The sequence below is a fragment of the Eleutherodactylus coqui genome, chromosome 4 (assembly GCF_035609145.1).
Source record: "Eleutherodactylus coqui strain aEleCoq1 chromosome 4, aEleCoq1.hap1, whole genome shotgun sequence".
Taxonomy (NCBI): domain Eukaryota; kingdom Metazoa; phylum Chordata; class Amphibia; order Anura; family Eleutherodactylidae; genus Eleutherodactylus; species Eleutherodactylus coqui.
In genome coordinates, this window is record NC_089840.1 from 183,915,046 (window position 1) to 183,938,369 (window position 23,324).

The window sequence follows — 23,324 nt, forward strand, 5'->3', positions numbered from 1 at the left end:
TAGTTCTGTTACCTATTGATGCTTATCTTGTTGTGTAATTGTAATAAGTCTTAAATCCTGCCCTTATACATCATTTTCTTTTTTATTTAACTGAATAATAATACAGAGTGATTAGAAAATTAGGGCCAAACAGAATATATTCTGAATGAAAAGAGATACAAGTAGAAAACTTTGTAGACACTTAAATGGGTGGCATTATTGTGGTGCCTGTCAGCCATTTTGGTGACAGCCATCTTGCATTCAGCCCAGGAAACGTCAATGGAAAGGGGGTCATGAGATACACGATTTAAGGACAGAATTTCATCAGAAATTGATAGGTGCAGTCATTATTCTAATTCTTGCAACCATTTAATTTACGGTGAATTATGTAGTATGGGAAACGCTAATCACATGCCTTTTCAGGTACCAGGAAATGATGTCGGTAACAGTAGTTCAGTTGAGGTGGCTGAGAATTTCAATGAAGGACACCCAGGAAGATGGCCAGTGAATGCACAAAACTGTTAAGAAACTTATTCAGAAGTTTAGGGAAACTGGTAGTGTCCAGGACAGACTGAGAACTGGCCATCTGAGCAGTGTGTTGTGACAATTAGGAAGTGGAGCCAATTGACCTTGCAATGTCACTCTTGGTACATATGATTGGTAGGAGTTATAACCAACAGGCTTTTGGTTGCCCTGTGGCAACTTTGCTTGTCTATTAATTAATAGCCTGATGTGATCCTAGGTAACTCATGAAATATTTGTTTTATAACTTTTATAGGCGGCACATACCTGACTAGCCCTCAGTATATAGAATATTACATGTACTTTACCCAGCAATTATTGTATATCCCCATCCTCGGCTCAATCTCTGGGTCCTAAGAAGGTATGGAACATATGATGGATATTCCAGTCAAGTATATAACATCTTGAGAAAACATTGCCCCATTCTCCTCGCCGATCCACATGTTATTACAGAACATCCCCTACAGAAAAGGTCTCAAGTTATGAGATATACTGGTACAAAGTCATTTCTCACCCCATGTATTCAGGGGTGTGAACAGTGTGAACCCACAGACGGGCTCTTAACCATTAGGAACTGCACATTTTGCCCTCATGTTCTGAAATCTGCTACGTTTACCAACTCGGTGGATAAGACAGATACCATCAGACAGTACATTAACTGTAAGAATAAAAGGGGTTGAATATGTCACAAAATGGCCTTGTCCAAAGATTTACATTGGGAAAATTGTACAAGAATTAAAACAATGCTTATCTATAAACATCTTAGCTCTGTAATAACAAGAGGTGACACTCCAGCAGCTAGGCATATAAACAACATGCACTAGACATGTGTGTCTTGTGTAACTCCGGAGAGAAGAGACTAAATAAATATTCAGACTAAACAGCAGGAGCCCTGGTTGACCGAATGAGGGTTTTTCCTTTTCTGCTTTCATTTGATGGTTTTAATTCTTATTACTTATTTCATACACTTACTATATTATACTACATTGAATTCTGTTTGCACCTTTATTCTTTTTTCAGTACATCTCTGACAGCCTTTAAAGAGAAACATTTGAATATTTGAATCTATATCCATACTATTGCTTTAAATGCTACTCCTAATAACTAGGTGTTGCATCTGGTTTTATGCCCATAATTGCCTGAAAATACGTAATACCATTGCTAATACTGACTTGGTGTCTATTATTGTATCTGATTGACTGGTAGAGATGGTATCTATCTCTTTATGTAGCGAAGTCTTTGTTGTCCCATACTAGTCCCTGACACACCCTGTGCTCACTGAGCATGCTCCTGCAGTGCTCCTGGATTGGGCATGAGGGAATGACTACATATTGGTGGATTGTGCTGTCCATTATTAATGACAAGCACAGATAATGTCTCCTTATTGGATTAAGCTATTTATGCAATCCCATCAGAGACTGCATCATTTGTCCTGGCTGTTTGCCATCCTTCAGTAGCTTTCAGTGTATTATGTGCCATTCTCAACCCTGCTACAAAATCTGTGGTGAATGGACTGATTGGCTGACAGGAAGGCATTTTTCCCCTTACTTGCCAATCAGACGTAATAGAAATATATGTATTCTGGGACCATTTCAACATGCTAGTTATTTTCCTGTTTGAGGTACCTTGTGTGGCAGCGGTTGTCTGCAGTACCGATGGTGATCATAAGGCCATTCCTATTGGGATGCTTACTTTGCTTCTATGCAGAATCCATCAAGCTATGGGTGGTTATGGAGAGTGTTCCTTTTCCTGTATTTTGTGTCTCCCTTGTTTAGGTGATGTAAGAAATTTATATGTTGGTCGGTTGTGGACTTTGTTACATCTTAATTGACGTTTTGGTGATGTCCAGGGAGGGCATGGTGCTTGTGCTCTGCAGGAACATAACAATGTGTTTCCGATACCCAGGTGTCGGGAGCTGTGTTAGCTGCTTTCACAAAGATTTCACAGAAAAAAACTAACAATGACAACTGACGAAATTTCAAGCTTCTGTCAGGGTCATCTTCATACAACTTCTGGTGCAGGTGCAGTTTCTATGGGTGCCAGTTGCAAATCTTGAGGATCTTAATAACAGTTGGTTGACTCAGAGCATGCTCCAGTAGCAGTCTCATTAGAGATGAGCGAACATGCTCGTCTGAGCTTGATGCTCGTTTGAGTATTAGCATACTCGATGGTGCTCGGTACTCGAGCAAGCACCATGCCGTGTTCGACCCCTCCCCGTTTTGACCCCTTCCTGCATTACCACTTCCTGCTGTGATGTGCCAGCGTGCGCATAAACGCACATCCACAGCAGTATGTGGCTGGCTGGGGAGAGAGAGAGAGAGAGAGAGAGAGAGAGAGAGAAAAAAAAGCTCGGCACCAGGCAGGTCCATTGCAAAAATCTTCGAGTCTCCCATTGACGTCAATGCAGTTCGTTACAAGAATAGAGCTCTTGAATATTACGAAAAGCTCAACTCGTAGAACGAGCACCCAAGCATTTTGATGCTCACTCATCTCTAAGTCTCATGCTTTTCTGTGGTTATCTTTGGCTGCCCCATAGAGTTTCAATGGAGCTGAAGTGTGCATTTTCAGCTACCGCTCCGTTCAAACGGGTACATGGGACACCCATGCTCTTAATTGGTGACCCCCACCGACCAGGCATTTATTACCTATGGCGTTGATAGGTAATAAGTTATGATACTTGGCTAACCCCTTTAAAAAGAGGAAATTGCACTCACAGTGAGTGGTTAGAATTAGTTAACCAACTTGCATATGCATTTGAATGATCAGCAGAATGCATTTATTAAGTACAGCAGAACATATTTTAGATATGCTACGCATAACAGACTATAATGCATAATTGATTCAATTTCTCATTTTTGAGGTTTTAATGGTGTAGAAAGGTTCTTTATTTCTTGCCACCTCCATATCCATATCCATGTCCACTGTATCCTCCTTGACCACTAAAGCCTTTGCCAGAAACACCTTGAGTAACGGCGCAGGGATCCTGGCATGGATCTAATAAAAGAAAGAAAAACATTGAAAAATAAAGTTTTGAAGATTGTAATGCTGATACATTATGCTACATAGTCAATAAAATAACAGTATATTATACAAAGCTACATGGAATTTCTCTAGCCTGACAATTCCTAAAAGCAAAACATTGATTCCTAGATTGAAGCTTCTCAGCCCCAATGCAAAATCTGTAACAATGCCCCCACCTACAATGTGCCACTTCTAACATTATTGTCATCTTATGTGGCAGACGGGCCTCTGGGCTTCCTCAAGCCCTAGGACTACAATGCGACCTTTGTAACCCTTATTGCTACACCCCTGAGCAGAAGGCATCAGAAAACCATTGTGTAAGGTCATTGGGGGGTGCGAGGTCCTCGAAACATCTTCGCACCGGAGGCTTCCGTGGTCCAGCGGAAAATGACGTGAGATGCCTGCCTGGAGGGGCGATGTCCTTAGAACATCTTCGCGCCAGGGGCTTCCAGGGTCCAGGGGAAATAACGTGAGATGCCTGTCAAGCAAGCTCCTACACGCATTCCATACACGCATTCAATTATTCCCCCAATCGGGAGCTAGGAGTGTGACAGGGGCGTTCCTGCATCCCTGCCCTGCCAATCCCCTAGCCTCTGGTGGTGTCAGGATACAATAATACACACACAGTCTACGTTCTTTTGGTTTGAAAGAGCCATTGATATCAACACCATCCTTTTCACACAATATTTTTCCCCTTTATATTTTTCTATGTACTTTCTACATCTGTAAATAAAAAGGTTTCTCTGAAAGTCTTATTTATTCGATGCCCTTTATTGCATTCTGGTGTTTTTGCGCACAAGAACAATACTGATATTAACTGAAAGACAGAATTAGATCAACTATAAGCAACAGTTTTTTCATACCTTGACAAGGAGGTGGTGCACATGGATCTGGGCAGCATTTGGGTGCTTGGTCCTGGCAAACAGGCACTGGGGCACATGCTGAAAAAACAAGGTATGATTAGATCAGTGAAGGTCATGACAATATAAACAATTGTAAAAAGCACAATTATATTTTTAGGTTGAAATAATAATTTGGTTGCAAACTTATTGGTACGAGGTTGGCACTCAATAGTGCTAATAATGATAACTGAATTTTTGTACATTAGTTTACTAATACCATCAAGTTACCCAATGCATATAAGCAAACCAAGTGGTGTCTATTGACAAGTATGAAAATAGCAGGGTCAAGCATATTGTGTCTGCAAACGGTCTCACTGTTACATTAAACAAAAATCTAAAATGTTTTCTATATTGCACAAAAAAGACTACTGTAGTGATTCTCACTTATGGCTCAAAATCATTTGTAAACTGGCAGACCAGTTACATATGTTTTTGGAGAACCATGAAGGAGGTTGTCTGAAACTAGTGTAATCCTTAGAGAGGGGTTACACTCGGTTGGATTGCAATGCAAGGAATGGAAAAAAATCCAGAGAAGCAAGGATATTAGCATTGAAACAAAATTCAGACTGATCAATGCAATTGTCTTTCCCATAGCTATGCATGGTTGCAAAAGTTGGACCCTCAGGAAAACAGATAGAAGGAAAATTGATGCGTTTGAACTATGTTGCTGGAGGAGAATGCTATGGATACCTTGGACTGCCATGACAATTAAATCATTTTTGCAAGCTGTGCAAATTGAATATTCACCTCCAATTTGCATTTATATCTTTGAGCATAGCTAATGGGCTGCTATTAACACTTCATTCACTTCATATATTTAATATAGAGTTTTCTATAACAATTAATATATGAAATTCAGTTTAAAAGGTACTTACGGTCTTTGACCAGTTTCTTAGTTGACATGGTTGTCTTTGTTGAAGCGATAGATGTCTGAGGGATGAAAGAAGATCACTGTAGATGTACACGGCAGCTCATTCCAAATGTGCTATATATACAGTACTTCTGCCATTGATGAGTAACAGATCAGATACCAACTTTATTTTAATTCTAATTGGCTGTCTGACTGCAATTTTATGTCTATTATGTGCATACCTTGAAGGCAAGGAGTACACTGTTAAGTGGAAGTATGCAATGCAAATTATTTCCCATTACTTACGTTTGTGAATTATTTCCTAAGATGAAGACTTTCTGTTGAGTCATTTCTATACTTATAATTGTTTAATAAATGTATTAGATATGGAATGTTATATTTAGATATAATAAGATTGCATACAGTATAACTCACCATATGGCATACCATGAAGTGCTGAATGGCTGTTGAGAACGTCCCAAAATTCCCCTAACTTTCCTAACTTGAAATGCATGCTCAGAACCTACAACCTAGCCCTCCACCATGCCAAACAAGTCTACTTCACCTCTCTCATCTCCTCATTATCTCACAACATTTAACAACTCTTTGCCACTTTTCACTTCCTTATCAGCCCAAAATTGCAGCCCCCAGTGACGGATCTCAGTGCTGAAGAGCTGGCTGCTTACTTCAAAAAGAAAAACAACCACAACCTGCAAGAAATAACTTCCCAGTGACAGACTAGCCCTGACCCTAGTCTTGTCAGTACTGCATCTATCTCCTGCTCACTGTCTGTACTCAGACCAATGACAGAGGAAGAAGTCTCCAGATTGCTTTCCACTGCTCACCCCACTACCTGTATTAGTGACCCTTTTCCCTCACATCTCCTTCAGTCCCTCTCCACGGTGGTCATTTCCCACTTCACTACTATATTCAACCTCTGACATCTTCCCCTCTTCATTCATACATACTGTCATATCCCCACTGCTAAAGCAACAAACTCTTGACTCGACTCATGCTGCCAACTATGATCCATCACAAATCTCCCATTCATCTTCTATTAGAGCTCCTGGTTTACTCCAAACTTATAAGCTATCTCTCAGAAAATTCTCTTTTCAACCCCCTACAGTCTGGCCTCTGCCCTCTATACTTCACAGAAACTGCCCTGACTAAAGCATCAAATGACCTCCTGAAGGCAAAATCGAGGGGTGAATACTCCCTACTAATCCTCCTTGATCTCTCCACAGCATTTGACACTGTTGACCACAAACTCCCCCTCAGTATGGCTCGCTCTATTGGATTAAAGGACGCTGCTCTGTCCTGGTTCTCCTCCTACCTATGTGACCAATCCTTTAGCCTCCCCTTTTCTGGCTCCACCTGCCCACCTCTTACCCTTGGTTGTTGGGGTTCCCTCGGGCTTGGTTCCCAGCCCCCTCCTCTGCTCCATCTACACAGCCCCTATTAGACAAACTATCAGGAGATTTGGCTTTCAGTACCATCGATATGCTGACGACACTTAGCTATACACGTCTTCCCGTGACATCACAGCAACATTCCTTCAGAACGCCGCTAACTGTCTGTCCACTGTCTCTAACACTGTGTCCTCTCTCTACCTAAAACTGAACCTCTCAAAAATTGACCTACTCCTCTACTAACCGACCTCATCCTGACATCTCTATCTCTTTATGTGGCACCACCATAACTCCCAGACAGCACACCCGCTGCCTTGGGGTTATATTCGATTCCAATCTCTAGCCTAAACATGTCAGCTGCACCCCAAAACATCGCAAGAATCTGCTCTTTTCTCACTGTGGACACGCTAAAAATGCTCACTGTTGCCCTCATCTCGGCTTGATTACTGCAACTCACTGCAGATCAGCCTACCCCGCAACAGAGTCTCTCCTCTCCAATCCATCCTGAATGCGGCAGGCTCATCTCCCTGTCCAGACGCTACTTGGACGCCTCAGCTTTGTTCCAGTCACTGCACTGGCTGCCCGTCATATACAAAATTTAATTTAAATTCACCACCCGCATCTACAAAGCCCTCGACAGCACCGTGCCACCCTACATTGCTTCCCTCATCTCATTTCACCTCCCAGCCCACGTCCTCTGCTCTGCTAACAAAATCAGACTGGCTGTCCCTTTAATTCTAACCTCTCAATTCCGCCTCCAAGACTTCTCCAGAGCAGCACCAGTCCACTGGAACGCGCTACCCAAAACCATCTGGGCAATCACTGACACGCAAAATTTCAGGCGTGCTTTAAAAACGCACCTTTTCAGGAAGGCATACCATATCCCCTAAACCAAACCCTCTTTACACTGACTGATAGCATGCTGCCTTTTCTATAGACTGCAATCTTTTCTAGCCAAAATCCCCCCCCCCCCCCCCTGCAGTCATACTGATTCAACCACTATACGGCCCAATTTGACTACTGTTTATGTAAATAGCACCCCTCACTCTCCATCTTGCCATACCGTGCACATCTCCAGCCCCTTTACCTTCTGCATCACCCCATTATTTGTAGTATGTAAGCTCATTGGAGCAGGACCCGCACCCCTATTGTTTTCATCAATTGATTCCTTCATGTAACTGTGGTTTTGTTTTTATTCCCTCTGTCTTGTAAGCGCTGCAGAATATGTTGGTGCTATATAAATAAAGATTATTATCATGTTATTCTCAATACTAAACTATTTACTTAGTTCACTTGTTTCATTGATAAAAAAAAAAAACAAGAGCATTCCTTACCAAAAGTGTCAATGTGATTAAGTTTCATTGTCACTATGATTTAGTACAAGTGAGCATTTACAGTAACTTGCAGGCTATGTGCCTGCTTTGGGACTCTTGGTTATAGGGGGCTCAATGCTTCCTGTTCCCATCCCCTTTGCTATTTGGTGGTAAGAATCTGTGCAGAGGAACGACATTATTAGCAAGCAGAGCAGTTGGAAATTGCCTGCTGGGTCATAGAAATACCCAGTTCCATCTTTAATTTGGCTTCTTATATTCTTTTTTAGTACTAAAATTCATCTTGTGTTTGTTACTCAGCAAAACTTAGGGTGCCTACCCACTAGCGTTTTTTTTCCCTGCGAAATTCACAGCATTTTTTTCTCTGCAGGGGTCTATGGGACTTGTAATGTTAAAATCGCGATCGCGCAAAATCGCAATTTACCGCGAAATTGTGATTTTGCGCGATCGCGATTTTAACATTACAAGTCCCATAGACCCCTGCAGAGAAAAAAATGCTGCGAATTTCGCAGGGAAAAAAAACGCTAGTGGGTAGGCACCCTAAGGGCTCCTTTCCACTTGCGATTGCGTTTTTTGTTAACGCGATTGTCAATGGGACTTTCTATTGTAAAAAACGCAACTGCGTTTTTGGTGCATTGCGTTGCGTTTTTAACATTAGAAAGTCCCATTGACAATCGCGTTAACAAAAAACGCAATCGCAAGTGGAAAGGAGCCCTTAGGGCGCCCACCCACTGGCGTTTGCGATTTTCGTGCATAAAAAACGCAGTGTTTTTCGTGGCATTTCCGCGCCTTTTCCGTTAATTTCCATTGACATTCATGGGTGCATTAAGAGAAAAATAAGGACACATATGCAACTGACAGTTCCTATGTTAAAAATTGCAACGGACTGAAAAAAAAATGCAAGTGGACAGGAGTACATTCAATTCTAATTGCTCTTGAGAAAAAACGCAAAACGCAAAGGAAAAAAAATCACCAGTGGGTGGGCACCCTAATTGTAAACATGCAAACGTATGGTACAAATGTTAAACAATTAGAGTGTGTCTTTTTCAATGCATATTAAGTAGACAGTGCAAATTTAGACTAGATAGTCTTAAAAAGCACCAGATTTAACAGAGAAGTGGTGAGAATCTGTGCAGAGGAACGACATTATTTGCAAACAGATTAGTTGGAAATTTGCCCTAGGGCCTTAGAAATGCCCAGTTCCATTTTTGTTTTGACTTCTTATATTCTTCTTTAGTACTAAAACTTATCTTGTGTTTGTTACTCAGGAAAACGTATTATGATTGTAAATATGCACACATACGGTACAAATGTTAAACAATTGCGTACAGTGTTAAGCATTAATAGTGCAGTGGGGCTTTTTTATTAATATTCTTTTTAGGTAGACAGTGCAAATTTAGACCAGTCTTAAAAAGTGCCAAATTTATCAGAGAAGCTCTGCTAAATGATAAATCTAGTCTTACTTTATACCACCTTTTAGTTTGCTTAGTGAGCAACAAAAATTGCACCATTTTTGGTGCACATTGGCGCATTTAGGCCACATCCTTTTTTCTATAAAGGAACATTTTTTGTTTTTTTTAATTCTTTTTTTAGGTTTTATAAATAGTACAAAGTACAAAATATAATAAGCAAAAACACTTTACAGCATATTAAAGAAAGTTGTGCGAAAATCAGTATCACTTTCTTGCATAGTCGTACAAATCTCCATCACTGTATCAAACTGCCTAGACCTGGTACATTGCATTAGACTGTTGAGAGGCTTGTAAGTGAAATTGGGTTATTTTATGTCGCTCCTGTTATTGTCTCATGTTGCTATGAAATATTAAGAAACTTAAACCAACTAACTTTCTGGGCACAAAGGTTACTCTACCACTCTCTGCAGAGTATTGGCGTACTCAATCAAAATCGAAAATTCACCAGTTATTGAAAGGATGTTTGTATTACAGCTTCCAACGTGTTTTTCGTTATTCGTTGGTTTTCTTCTCCCTTGTCTTAATCTATTCTCAATCTACCCACCTGGTTTGCATTATGTAGTTTAAGGTACCATTAGGTATGCTTGAATGACTTCATACATTCATCTACGATTTCTTGTCTGGTGAAACATTCTTCAATGAAGTCACGCTATTTCCTAAAAAATCCCGGAGCCCATGACTCCAACCTATGTTCTAATTCCAATCTTTCCACATAAAGAAATTGCTTGAGCTGGTGTGTTATGTCTCCGAATTTTGGAGTTAGCAGTTGTAACCATTGTGTTAATAGGCAACGTTTGCCTATTAGAAGAGCAGCATGGATGAAATGTCCCGATTATTTTTCAATAAAATGGAATATAAAGATGAGGGATGTCAATGGTAGTATGTTTTTTTAATCTTGTGTACTAGTATTCTTATCTCTGCCCAATATTTTTGAGCTTTGGGAAAGTTCTATAAGCTATGGAACATGTTTGTTTTTGGTTTATTACATTTAGGGCAGCCAACAGTCTGTCAGGTGCATTGGGATGTGGTGGGATATCAAAACCATATATGGCCTTATGTATGATTTTAAACTGAGTTTCATTCTATCTTTCGTTGGAGATGGCTTTGCACATTGCTACCCAGGCAGCTGTGATTTTCTGCTCAATTTCTGGGAGCAGTTCTTCATGATACACAGTAAAACAAGTGTCCAAAGCATATAGTGAATGTGGTGTAACGCCTGTGTGGAAGTTTTCTTGTGCAATTTGTACAAGAAAGTTGTTGAATTTTTAATAGCAAATAAGTGCCAATGTGTTTACTTAGTCTTTGTTTTAGAGATTTTAATTAATATAAAGTATTAACTGATCTGAACTAATTAGTCATTGTACATCTTAGTTATATAGATGTGTTTGCTCTGCTTTCTGTTCTTCTCAAATTTTACAATGAGAGATAGTGGACCATAGGCTCATGTTGTGGTAATAGATTAATATAGTAAGCACAATGCTCATTATTGGTGACATCAGAATAACTAGTAAAAAGTGTATTACTACTGCACAATGCATTTTGAATGTTGTTGGATGGTGAGGGAAGTATGAAGGATGGTTGTTTGTGGACAGATGTAAATGGAAGAGACAAGATTAAGCACTGTCTATGAGACTAAGCATACAGGACACTGCTAAATTGCCAGTAGGTAAAGACTATGAGTGGGACCTTCCAACTCTATGGTTGGGGAGACTAGCATAAATTACTGGCATAATTAAACACTTAATCCATTATCCATGAAAAGTTTGCAAACAACATCCTGGATGAGTAATGGCCATGTTAGTAAGAGCTTATTACAGTTCCTGTTAATTATTTTAATTACCTTTTTAGAAGTTAATTTTAGAAAGCAATTCTCAAAAAATCTAGAGATGTACACGACAACATGCAGCCTGCTAATGGAGTCACAACCAACCCCTATTATGGAGTCATAAGCATTCAGTGTGCCATTGTATTTTCTGAGAGAAGCAATACTAGTAATGGAGAACACCTCCTTGATCCCATATGAATATATCTCAGATTGTGCCCCCTTGTTCTAGTGTTTAGCCTCCTAATAATATTACTTTCCTCCTGAACCTTATTTATACCTTTAACATATTTAAAAGTTTCAGTTATGCCTCCCCTCTCCCTTCTCTCCTCCAGGCTATACAAATTAAGCTCTTTAAGTCTTTCCTGATCAATTTTGTTTTTCGGGTAACAGCAGCATAGCAACTTGTAACCCTTTTGCATCTACTTCTCCTAAAAGTGTGCTGCACTTAATGAAACGCTGCCCACCAGAAGACAGTGATTTTGTTGTCTGCTGATGAATAATCTTTCCCGCTTGTTAGAGGAGAACGGAACTACTAATGCTTCACTTCTCTTCTGAGAAGTAGCAAAGAAACATAAGGAGAATAAAGAGGCCACATCATGCTTCACATTGTTGCTTAGGACCGAAGAGCAGTAACTGCACATGCATGTCCACCTCTGTCCAATGGACAGGTGGATATACACATTGGTGAAAACAGAAATTCTAGGGGGCGCTACCACTGACACCAATGTAAGTTATTTCAACCAGAAAAAAAGCTTTTAATGGACTTACAGTTGCAGTAAATTTAAATTACAGCACAACAAAAGCCATAGAAAAGATAAGTTAAAGTTTGCTGTATCTTTAAATTGCTAGGCTACTTATTTTTAAATGGTCTGTTAATTCCAAATTAATTCTTTTTGTTGAATAGACCCTTTAACAATAAGAACATTTTATTAGTTAAAAAGTAAGTGCAAGGACATGTCAAAAGATTTGATCGCTAAAGGTCTGATTATTGCGGGTGTACATTCTGGCAGGTTTTTTTTTTTGCTAAAGGATTGATTCCCTCTGAGCAACCATTATGTAAGTGACACTGTTTTCTCCCTGAGGAAGAGACCGGTATTTGGGTCTCCATATGCATTGTTTTTTTCTTTTTTTTTAGCTTCCGGAGTGAGGCTAGGTGACGACACCCCCAGCCCGCAGTACCTGTGTATGCAGCCACTACCGGACGAAGTGGCTGCGACTCACATGTGCGCTCTGTGCTTTTTTCTCAACTGCTGGCCATTGCCTTCTGCTCCCGTCCTCCACTCCCGCTTCTTGTTGAGTTCTTTCTACATTGACATATTGTTGTTCTTTGTGTTTTTTCCTTTCACTGTCACTTTTGTCTTGCATTTTTAACATTCCCATATTGTTTTTTTTATCTTCACTGTCATCCTGCTACATTCTACATGGTTGAATTAAAATAGGCATATTTACCAAGTTTGGCACACTGTTTGCACAGTATTGCACTCGCATTTATCCTGGTAGGCTGGGGGTAGTGGCCTACTTATGGTTGCAGTTATTTGCTGTATACTTTTGGCACAGGGTTATACACTCTTATATATTTGTGTTGTTCAATCTATTAAAGCTAAGATTAGTGTTTGTGCAGGACAGTGCCTTTATTAATTATGTCATATGCTCCTACCACTGGGTACCAATATGTTTTATTTAATCACTTGATGTCTGTTACAGGTATGTTTTGTTATATTGTTTTGAATGGATAGGACTAGAAAGGTAGGAAGAATGATGACAGCACCATCTCGCCAGTTTAATAAGCAGTATTAACCCTTTCCAATCCAATTTGTATCCTGGTTTTCCTAAGGGGGCTTACTCTTTTTCTGCCCTTATACAACGGCGCTATATGCTGGCTAAAGCCAGTACTGCATGAGGTGACACGTTGGATAAGGCTATGACAGCAGAGAGGCTGGCAATATACAGTAAGAGAACCCTGACGGCCGTCTTCCAACATCGGAGCTGTACAGCCTTAAATCATAATGTCTTCAGAGGTCAGACAGTGGATTGGAAAGGGTTAAACTTCCTAGGTAATGAACTTGGACACAATTGTGAAAGAAGAGATAGCTGCAGTCAAAATGTTGTCTACACACTGTGGCCGCAACGGGTTGGCCACAGTGTGTAGAAATGATTTTGGCAAAATCTTGTCCACATTGCTGGCTAATCCCGGGATTAGGAGCCGCATGCAGAATTTCCATGCGGACAATCCACACGGAAATTGTGTAGCAAATCCTGTGTGAACCCAGCCTAGCTGTTCCTGGCAGACCAATTGCATTAGGTAATGATATTTGACTAAATGAGATAGTATCTATTGATACTGTATTGAGACAATTTGTGACTTCTCTACCATCTTATCTATGTGACACCAAAGATACCATCAGAAGAATTATAATTATTGATAAGATATCTTCATGAACGAATGAACCAACAGCGTTCAAACATCCAAAAGAGTTATTTGAAACAGTGTTTCTAAACATCTTTTTTCTTGTCCATAATAAAGAGACTAATAATTATTAGGAAATTACAGCACCAGTGTTTTGGGTGGTGCAATGAGCAATACAGCTGTGCTACATGCATGTCATACACACAGCACTGAAACATGCATTGTTCATCCCATACAACAGGGATCAGAAGTAGCACAGCACTGGAGAGCAAGGACCTGTGATGATGTCACCGTCATGCCCCGCCCCATATAACATCATGGTGGTGCTCATTCCGAGTGAATGACTTACATGCTTTGTCCCTGATAACATGGCAGTGATGTCACCAAAGGTTCTTCATCACCAGATCAGGGGCTGAGCATGTAACTTCCTCCCTGGGGATGAAGGATTTTTGATGATATCACCACCATGTCATCAGGGGAATAGCATGTAAGTCACTTACAAACCCTATCACTACTCACTCACTCACACACAGACAGACAGGTCGTCATTAGTATTTTGACTAGTAATTATTAGTAAATTACAGTACCAGTGTTTCTGGTGGGGCAATGCGCCACACAGCTTTGCTACATGCACGTCACACACACAGCTGTGACAGACACACTCAGCTGTGACACTACATGACATGCCCTCCAACAATAAGAACAGGTGTGCGGCACTCAGGAACTAGTATCTTACTCCATATGGTATTATGAAAAAATTCAAACCATTTATTGTGTCTCAATGGTATCCATCAGATATGTGACGTTTCATCCTATGCGGTCTTTGTCAAGCATTGACAGAGACCGCATAGGTTGAAACGTCGTATATCAAATGGATACCATTGAGACACAATAAATGGTTTGAATTTTTTCATAATACCATATGGGGTAAGATACTAGTTCTTGAATGCAGCACACTTGTTCTTATTGTTGGAGTGTGTATAGAAGATCGGTGGGTCAACGGTCATTGTGTTGCTGATACCTAGCATTGTTTTCTCCCCCACTGAGTGAATGATTGCAGTGTGCTGCTGGCTGCCTATTCGCTTCTTGGACTACATGACATGCCCGTCACAGACACAGCTCTGCTACATTCCATGTGCCTGACAGACACAGCTCTGCTATATGCCATGTGCCTGACAAACACAGCTCTACTACATGGCACAGACACAGCTTTAGAACATGACACGCGCCTTACAGACCTAGCTCTGCCACATGCCATATGCCTGACAGACACAGCTCTGCTACATGGCATGCATGGCACAGACACGTTTGGTAAATGACATGCACCTGACAGGCATGACATGTGCATGGTACAAACACAGCTCTACTACATTATATGTGTGTGACAGACACAGCTGTGTCACAGTACATGTGCATGTTGCAAACTAAGCTCTGCTACATGACATGCGTGTCACAAATACAGCTGTACTACATGACAAGTACATGTTACAAACACAGCTCTACTACATGACATACATCCATGTTGACTAAACACATTACATGCACAGCACATTAGACAAACAGCCACTTGCGGCTCTACTGCATCCATCCTGATTCCCACACATGACACACACAGCTCCTGGATACAGTGATGAGCCCCTGGTCATGTGATCCCTGACACCCCCAACACAGGTGATCACATGACGGTGAATTCATTATGGGTCCTGGTAGTTTCTGTTTTCTTATCCAGTATACAGTACTACCAAACTCCAGAGTGGCTCCTGCCACAGCAGTGATGATACCACAGGTCTTTCAGCTCACCAGATCTATGTGGTGGCGGTAGGCTGGTGGGACTATGATGGTGCCAGGGCGGAGCAATGACGTCACCGGGGGTGGAGTTATGACGGTGCCAAGGGCAAAGCATGAGATTCACTCACTCACATACATACATACTAACGGACAAGTGGTCGTTAGTAGTTTGATTTGCAGTCTAAGAACAACCCCCATAGAAAAAGAGGAATTTTGATAGACTAAAATGCAGAGAAATGTACTGGATTTTTAGGTTTAACTGCCTAGCGCCTAAGGGGTTAAATGAGACTCTAGAAAACATAAAAAGAATGTATGGTCTTTTCGAGAATTTTTCTTATAGGATAGATTGACTTCCCTAGGTAATAACAAAAAATACATAAATGTCCTTTCCCCATTCTCTTTTCCTTGTTACGTCCCCCCCACATCCATTAATATTAATGTCATTATTACATTGTCCTTATCATATAAATTTATTTTAACATAGGGTATTTCATAATTAATTATTAATTTATTAATTGATTATTTTTTATTATTATTATTATTATTATTAATAAAATAGACTATATGTACTTATAAAATATAGTTTTTTATCTTAAATATTTCCTTCTAATGACAATTTAATGTGTTTATATGCAAAAAAACAATATGTTGTTTGTATCAGTTAAGCTTGTTTTATTGATTGTATCCTGTCTTGGTTTAGCTGGATTATGTAATCACATTCACGTCTCCCTCTAGTCCTTGTGAAACCCACACTTTGTGTTCAAACTCCAGGCCCAAACAACCACCGGTAAGCCCTCCCGACACATGTACAGATTATCGCATGTAAGATCTGATTATAAATTTGTTGTTTGTCTTCAGTATTGTTATGCTTACGAAAGGTGCTGGTTACATGCCGAAACGCACAGGTCTTTTTGTAGTTTTGTGTTTGTATGATGTGCTTGTCATTTGGACTGTTACATTAGCCGGACATAAAAAGTTTCTTAAAATTTATCTTGGACTTGGTGGATTATTTCCTTGGATTCATGCGCTTTTACTTGGGATTACTTCACATCACTACTGCATTGGGGAGACTCTTATGTATGAGAACTCCCCAAGCCATGTAAGTATGCCTTACCTTTATATTTAATAGCAGTACAGATCTATGATTTTTTTTTGTCGTATTCCCTATAGGGATTACACTTATCAATATTGTTGCCTGGATCAACTTTGTTGTTTCTGGTGTTCTATTAGCTCTGCTGCTCTGCATTACACAGTTGGCACAAATTTAATTGTATTTGTCAGATGGGATTTTTTGTCTAATTGTAACACTCTTTATCCGCTCGTTTGGCACTAGACCTACCAAAGCACACTCCCTTTGTCTTTTTCTATCAGAAGAATTAGTGACCTCAGCATCCCTGAACATGCCTTATTGGCAAGTGGGGACATTGAGAATCTACATACTGATAATAGACATTGAAGCAGTAAAATATTTCCTGTATACACAGGGTAAGCAATATTATGTGCATAATAGGTTTCTTGGGTATCTACTCTATTACCTGTTGACCTGTTGATGTTATGGTTTGTGCTCGACTATTTATGCTAATGTTTGGAAGCCACCACCATTCTATCAGAGGAATTGGACATATCCAACAGACATCCTCTTTCGGGGCCATTATATTGACAGTATGCTCATCATTTGGCTTGAAATTCCCATTTGAGGTTCCTGAATCCATTGTACATTTACTTGATTTGACAATCAGACTGGACCCAGGTGGTAAAAATAGCACAGATATTTTTTTGTAAATCTACAGCAACTAATAATTTCTTCTTTCGGAACAGTCATCACACTTCCCCCTACGTATGGATATTCCTATAGGAAAATATCTGTGTGCCAGAGGAAATTACATAGAAACATAGTATGTTAGGCTGAAGGGAGACAATGTCCATACAGTTCAATCTGTTTCCACCCCCCACCCCCCTTGTTGATCCAGAAGAAGGAAAAGAAAAAGAGTCAGAAGCTAATTAGCCAATATGAGGGAAAAAATTCCTTCCCGACTCCATAATGGCAGTCAGAATAATCCCCCGATCAACGTTTTGATAGTTCCTACTTGACTCCAAGACCTGGATCAGCAACCCCACTGGTTATTTAATGTCTGTATTTTGTAATATCATAGTACTCTAGAAATGCATCTAGACCCCTCTTAAACTCCTCTATCAATTTTTCCAACACCATGTCCTCAGGGAGAGAGTTCCACAGTCTCACGGCTCATACAGTAGAGAACCCCCTTATATGTTGGTGATGAAACCTTTCCTCCAACCGCAGATGATGCTCTCTGGTTACCGTCAGAGTCCTGGGTATAAACAGATCATGGGAGAGATCCCTGTATTGTCCCCTAATGTATTTATACATAGTTATTTGGTCGCCCCTTAGCCATCTTTTTCAAGGGTGAATAATCCCAATTTTGATAGCCTCTCTAGGTATCCCAGTCCTCCTATTCTGTTTATTAATTTAGTTGTCCTTCTTTGAACCCCCTCAAGCACTGCAACATCTTTCCTGAGCACCAGTGTCCAGAACTGTACACAGTGTTCCATGTGAGGCCTGACAAGTGCCTTATATAGTGGATGAATAATGTTCTTGTCCTTTCCCCCTTTACCTCTTTTAATGCACCTGAAAACATTATTTGCTTTTGCAGCAGTTAACTGGCATTATTTGCTCCAGTTAAATCTACAGTCAACTAGTATCCCCAGGTCTTTTTCCATATCACTTTTCCCTAGCTGCACCCCATTTAGTGTATATGGGGACATCCGTTTCTCCTGCCCATGTGCATAACCTTACATTCATCAATATTGAACTTCATTTGCCATTTTTTTACCCAAATCCCCAGCTTACCTAGGTCCATTTGCAGCCGTACATTGTCCTTCGTTGTATTAATTACCTTTTAGAATTTTGTATCATCTACAAATATTGATATTTTACTGTGCGGCTCCTGTATCAGGTCATTGATAAATATGTTGAACAGAATGGGGCCCAATACTGAACCCTGTGGCACCCCAGTAGTGACCGTGGCCCGATCAGAGGATGAAGCATTTATTACACCCTCTGCTTTCTATCTTTGAGCCAGTTCTTTACCCCGCTACACGTTTTCACCCAGACCAACCTGTCTCATTTTGTATATCAATCTATTATGTGGCACGGTATCAAATGCTTTAGAAAAATCCAGATATATGAGATCAATAGCCTCTCCCAGATCTAGCCTAGAACTTACTTCGTTGTAGAAGCTGATCAGATTGGTCTGACATGAACCCGTGCTGATGAGGAGTTATACTGTTGTTTTCCTTGAGGTATTCTTGGATGGCATCTCTCATAGACTTACCAGCGTGTAGTTACCAGGCTCCCATCTTCACTCCTTTTTGTATATTGGAACCACATTGGCAATACACCAATCCAGTGGTACAACCCCGGTCCCTATAGTGTTCCTAAATATAAGATATTGCAGCTTGTCTATTACGTCACTTAGTTCTTTTAGAACCCTTTGGTGTATTCCATCTGGGCCTGGCAATTGGTCAATTTTAATCTTGCTATACAAATAAAGATTATTATTATTATTATTTAACAGGCTCTGCACTTCCTCCTGAGTTAGGCAAGTGATATTTTGCGAGGGTTTGTTTTATCCCTTTGCATCTCGTGTGACATTTCTTTTTTCTTCATGAATACACTTGAGAAAAAAACTATTTAATAGATTTACCTTCCCCCTCTTAGTGCAAATCCTTTTACCATTTATATAATTGAAAAATAGTTTAAAAGGTTTGTCTCGCGGCAGCAAGTGGGGTTAAGCACTTGTGTATGGCCATATTAATGCACTTTGTAATATACATCGTGCATTAAATATGAGCCATACAGAAGTTATTCCCTTACCTTCCCTGCGCTGGCGTCCCCGTCTCCATGGCTCTGTCTAACTTCGGCGTCTAATCGCCCGATTAGACGCGCTTGCGCAGAAGGGTCTTCTGCCTTCGGGTCTGTCCGGCAGCAGTGGCGTTCTGGCTCCGCCCCCTTCGGCGCATCATCGCGTAGCTCCGCCCCATCACGTGTGCCGATTCCAGCCTCCTGATTGGCTGGAATCGGCACACGTGATGGGGCGGAGCTACACGATGATGCGTAGAAGGGGGCGGAGCCAGAACACCGCTCGTGCCAGAACGAGACGAAGGCAGAAGACTCTTCTGCGCAAGCGCGTCTAATCGGGCGATTAGACGCTGAAGTTAGACGGAGCCATGGAGACGGGGACGCCAGCGCAGGGAAGGTAAGTGAATAACTTCTGTATGGCTCATATTTAATGAACGATGTATATTACAAAGTGCATTAATATGGCCATACAGAAGTGCTTAACCCCACTTGCTTTCGCGAGACAACCCCTTTAAGGTTATTTTTGCTCTGTTTGGCAATCTGTCTCTCTTCCTCCTCCTTTGCAGTTTTTATCTTTTCCTTGCATAATTGTTTTTTTACCCTGTATGTTTTTAGCACTTCTTCACAGCCCTCTTGTTTTAATCATTTAAATGCTTTCTTCTTTTTTTATTATAGCCTCCCTTACAGCCTTGCAAACAAAAGAATAAATCCAAATGATTAACAAAAAAAAAATCCTACGCTCGTAGGAGGAGCAGAAATTAGAACCGAGGTAGCACCATAAGTCATAGACTGAAAACATACTTGTAGGTAGGCGGATATGGTAAACACAGAAGCTCCCTCCTATGATGGTAAACTTTTTAAGTAAAACCAAGTTGCTGAGTGGAGATGCAGGGAACTCTAGTCTGGTTATTATTTGAGATAGCAGTTTACAAACAAAAAATTTGGCCACGCGTTTCTGTGCTCACAGGCACCTTCATCAGGCCATATGGCCCCGTTGTGCATACCGACATAAGATTAGGGCCACAATGGATATGTTTCTGATAAACAGGGATCCATTATGAGGTGAAAGTCTTCATTTGTAAGTGTGCTATACAAAAAAATTGTTTTTAAAATGACACAATTGCTAAAAAACTAAAATTATAATGTTTCCCTTCTGCTTTGCTTAGATTCATTAAAAAATGGTGTGGTCAAAATATACAGTTAACCCCTAGATTAAGCCGCTCAAAAGCTGTACAAGTGTGCTATGGGGCCTAAATCACCTTCAAACAAAATGTCTGTTCTGAAAGCCACCTTTCGTTTTGGGCCCCATTTTGCATAGAGATATAAGATTAGGGTCAGAACGGTTATGTTTGTGAACACAGGACAAACAGGGGTATCTATTTTGGAGTGCAAATCTAGTATTCTGACACCTATAAGCCTCTGTAATCTTGGCTTGGTGTAGGGAAACAAAATGTTCCTCAAAATGTTAAAAATCAATGTTAAATTTGTATGTCTCCTAAATGGTTAAAAAAACTGCTTTCAGAATAAAGTAAACAGATGGAAATATATATCTTATCAAAAATTTGGATACTATGTTCACACATATTTGAGATATTGCAATTAAAATTGTGAAAAAATGACAATTTTTTCAAAATTGTACTAATTTTGGCACTTTTAATAAATACTCAAATTCTATCACTCTATTTTTATCACCTTAATGAAGTACAACTTGTGGCGAAAAAAACAATGTCAGAATCACTTGGATATGCGAAACCTTTACAGAGGTATTCTATCTTAAAATCACACATGTCAGATTTCCAAAATTTGACCAGGTCATTAAGGTGCAAACAGGCTTAACCCAGGGGCGTAGCTAGAGGCTCATGGGCCCGAGTGCAAAAGTTTAGCTTGGGGCCCCCTTCCAGACCCGTCCACCCACCACTCCTTTTTACAGCTACTCCTTGTATATCACTTTTAGCTACATTACTGTTTTTTTTTAATGACCCATCAATGGATCATTAGTAATCAGGGGTTTTAGATTTTTAAAACATCCAGAACACAAGCCTCAAGGCACGCTTTGCTTCCCCAAGAGAGAAAAAAATAATTATATATACACATACATAATACAGGCACACATACATTGGAGACAGCATGAGCTAACTTTTATAACATGTTAGGGCTCATGTCCACGACCAGGTTTTCACCACGTATTATGCACACGTGGTAATCCCAGCATGCTCTCTTTCTCTGAGTACCACGTAACGTGAGCCCTGTACACTTGTATGATACGCTGCCCATACACATTACATTGTTTCCATACGCATTGTCACTCTAAACAGAGTGGGGAATTAAAAAAGAATCCCCCTGTGCATGTGCAGTGCTACACAAAGCCATATGTGGTCCCTGCCGGCAGCGTGCATGGCTGGGAAATGTGTGAGATGCTAGTGGTCTCCCACAGTGTTGTAGGCTTACGGCTGTGGCATTGGCATTGAGCCCTTAGTCACCAATACAGCGGCTCGGTTCTAGCATACCTCTAATAGTGAAGTCAGGTGCCGGCTCGCAGAACCCCCCTCACTCACCCCACTCCCCATCACACAGAACCCCCCTCACTCACCCCCACTCCCCATCACACAGAACCCCCCTCACTCACCCCCACTCCCCATCACACAGAACACCCCTCACTCACCCCCACTCCCCATCACACAGAACACCCCTCACTCACCCCCACTCCCCATCACACAGAACACCCCTCGTCCCCCCCACTCCCCATCACACAGAACACCCCTCACTCACCCCCACTCCCCATCACACAGAACCCCCCTCACTCACCCCCACTCCCCATCACACAGAACACCCCTCGTTTCCCCCACTCACCATCACACACAGAACACCCCTCACTCACCCCCACTCCCCATCACACACAGAACACCCCTCCCCCCTCTTAATCATACCGAGGACGTTCCCTCTCACTGACTGCACTTACTTTCACTATGGTCTCTGCGCAGGCAGGCAGCCTCTCCGGGCACATCGGTGCTTCCTCCCAGGACCTCCGCTCAGACCCCTCCCCTCTGATGATCTCTGTGCTGGAGAACCAGATGGGGGAGGGGTCTGAGCGGAGGTCCTGGGAGGAAGCGCCGATGTGCAGGAGAGGCTGCCTGCCTGCGCAGAGACCATAGTGAAAGTAAGTGCAGTCAGTCAGTGTCGTGGAAAGTAAGCCCCGTGGGCCCCCAGGGGCTCAGGGGCCGGGTCGCAACCGCACCCCCAGCACCCCCTATATGTACGCCAGTGGCTTAACCCCTTTAGTGCAGGCCCAGAAAATCTCGGGGGCTTGCCGCACTGACCTGCACAGGGTGCAAGATAAAGCTGCCACTGAAGGGGTTAAGGGGTATAAACTGCCACATGACGTAATCAGGGTGTTTTTAAACTTCTCCCATTTGTCGCCTGTAAAATTGTTGAGGACGCTGTCCCAATTAATGTTGCCGATTGTAGTTCTGAGCCGACCGAATTTTTCTTTACTAAAGGCTCCTGCACAGTTGCGTTTTTCTTGCATGTTTTTTTCACACGATATTGCTGTGTTTTTTTCACACGATTATCAATGTGACTTTCTAATGTTGAAAACGCATTGCACAAAAACTTCAAAGCACCAACTTGCGATGCGTTTTTAGCATTAGAAATTCCAATTGACAATCGCATGAAAAAAACGTAGCGATATCGTGTGAAAAAAACGCGCAAGAAAAACGCAAGTGTGCAGGAGCCCTAAAGTTTAGTTTTTTTGTTGCTCCCTGATAAGGCTTCTTATTGAATGACAACAGGAAATTAATTATGTTGTGGTCACTAATTCTGAAGTGTTCCTCTACCTGTACCCACTTGATTCTGTTCAATTTGTTAGTTATAAGTCCAGGATTGCCATCACTCTAGTTGGCTGCCGTACAAGTTGGGTAAGGTAGTTATCTTTAATTATT

The 23,324-nt window shown here is 41.1% G+C and overlaps 1 long non-coding RNA gene across 1 annotated transcript; it reads right to left on the reverse strand.

The window, feature by feature from the left end:
• Positions 1–3,250: 3,250 nt before the first annotated feature.
• On the reverse strand, positions 3,251–5,457 carry LOC136625877 (uncharacterized). Its single transcript, XR_010792591.1, has 3 exons — positions 5,300–5,457; positions 4,386–4,463; positions 3,251–3,495 (listed from the first exon to the last, which is right to left on the reverse strand). It is a non-coding gene; the product is annotated as an uncharacterized lncRNA (long non-coding RNA).
• Between the last annotated feature and the right edge of the window lie 17,867 nt (positions 5,458–23,324).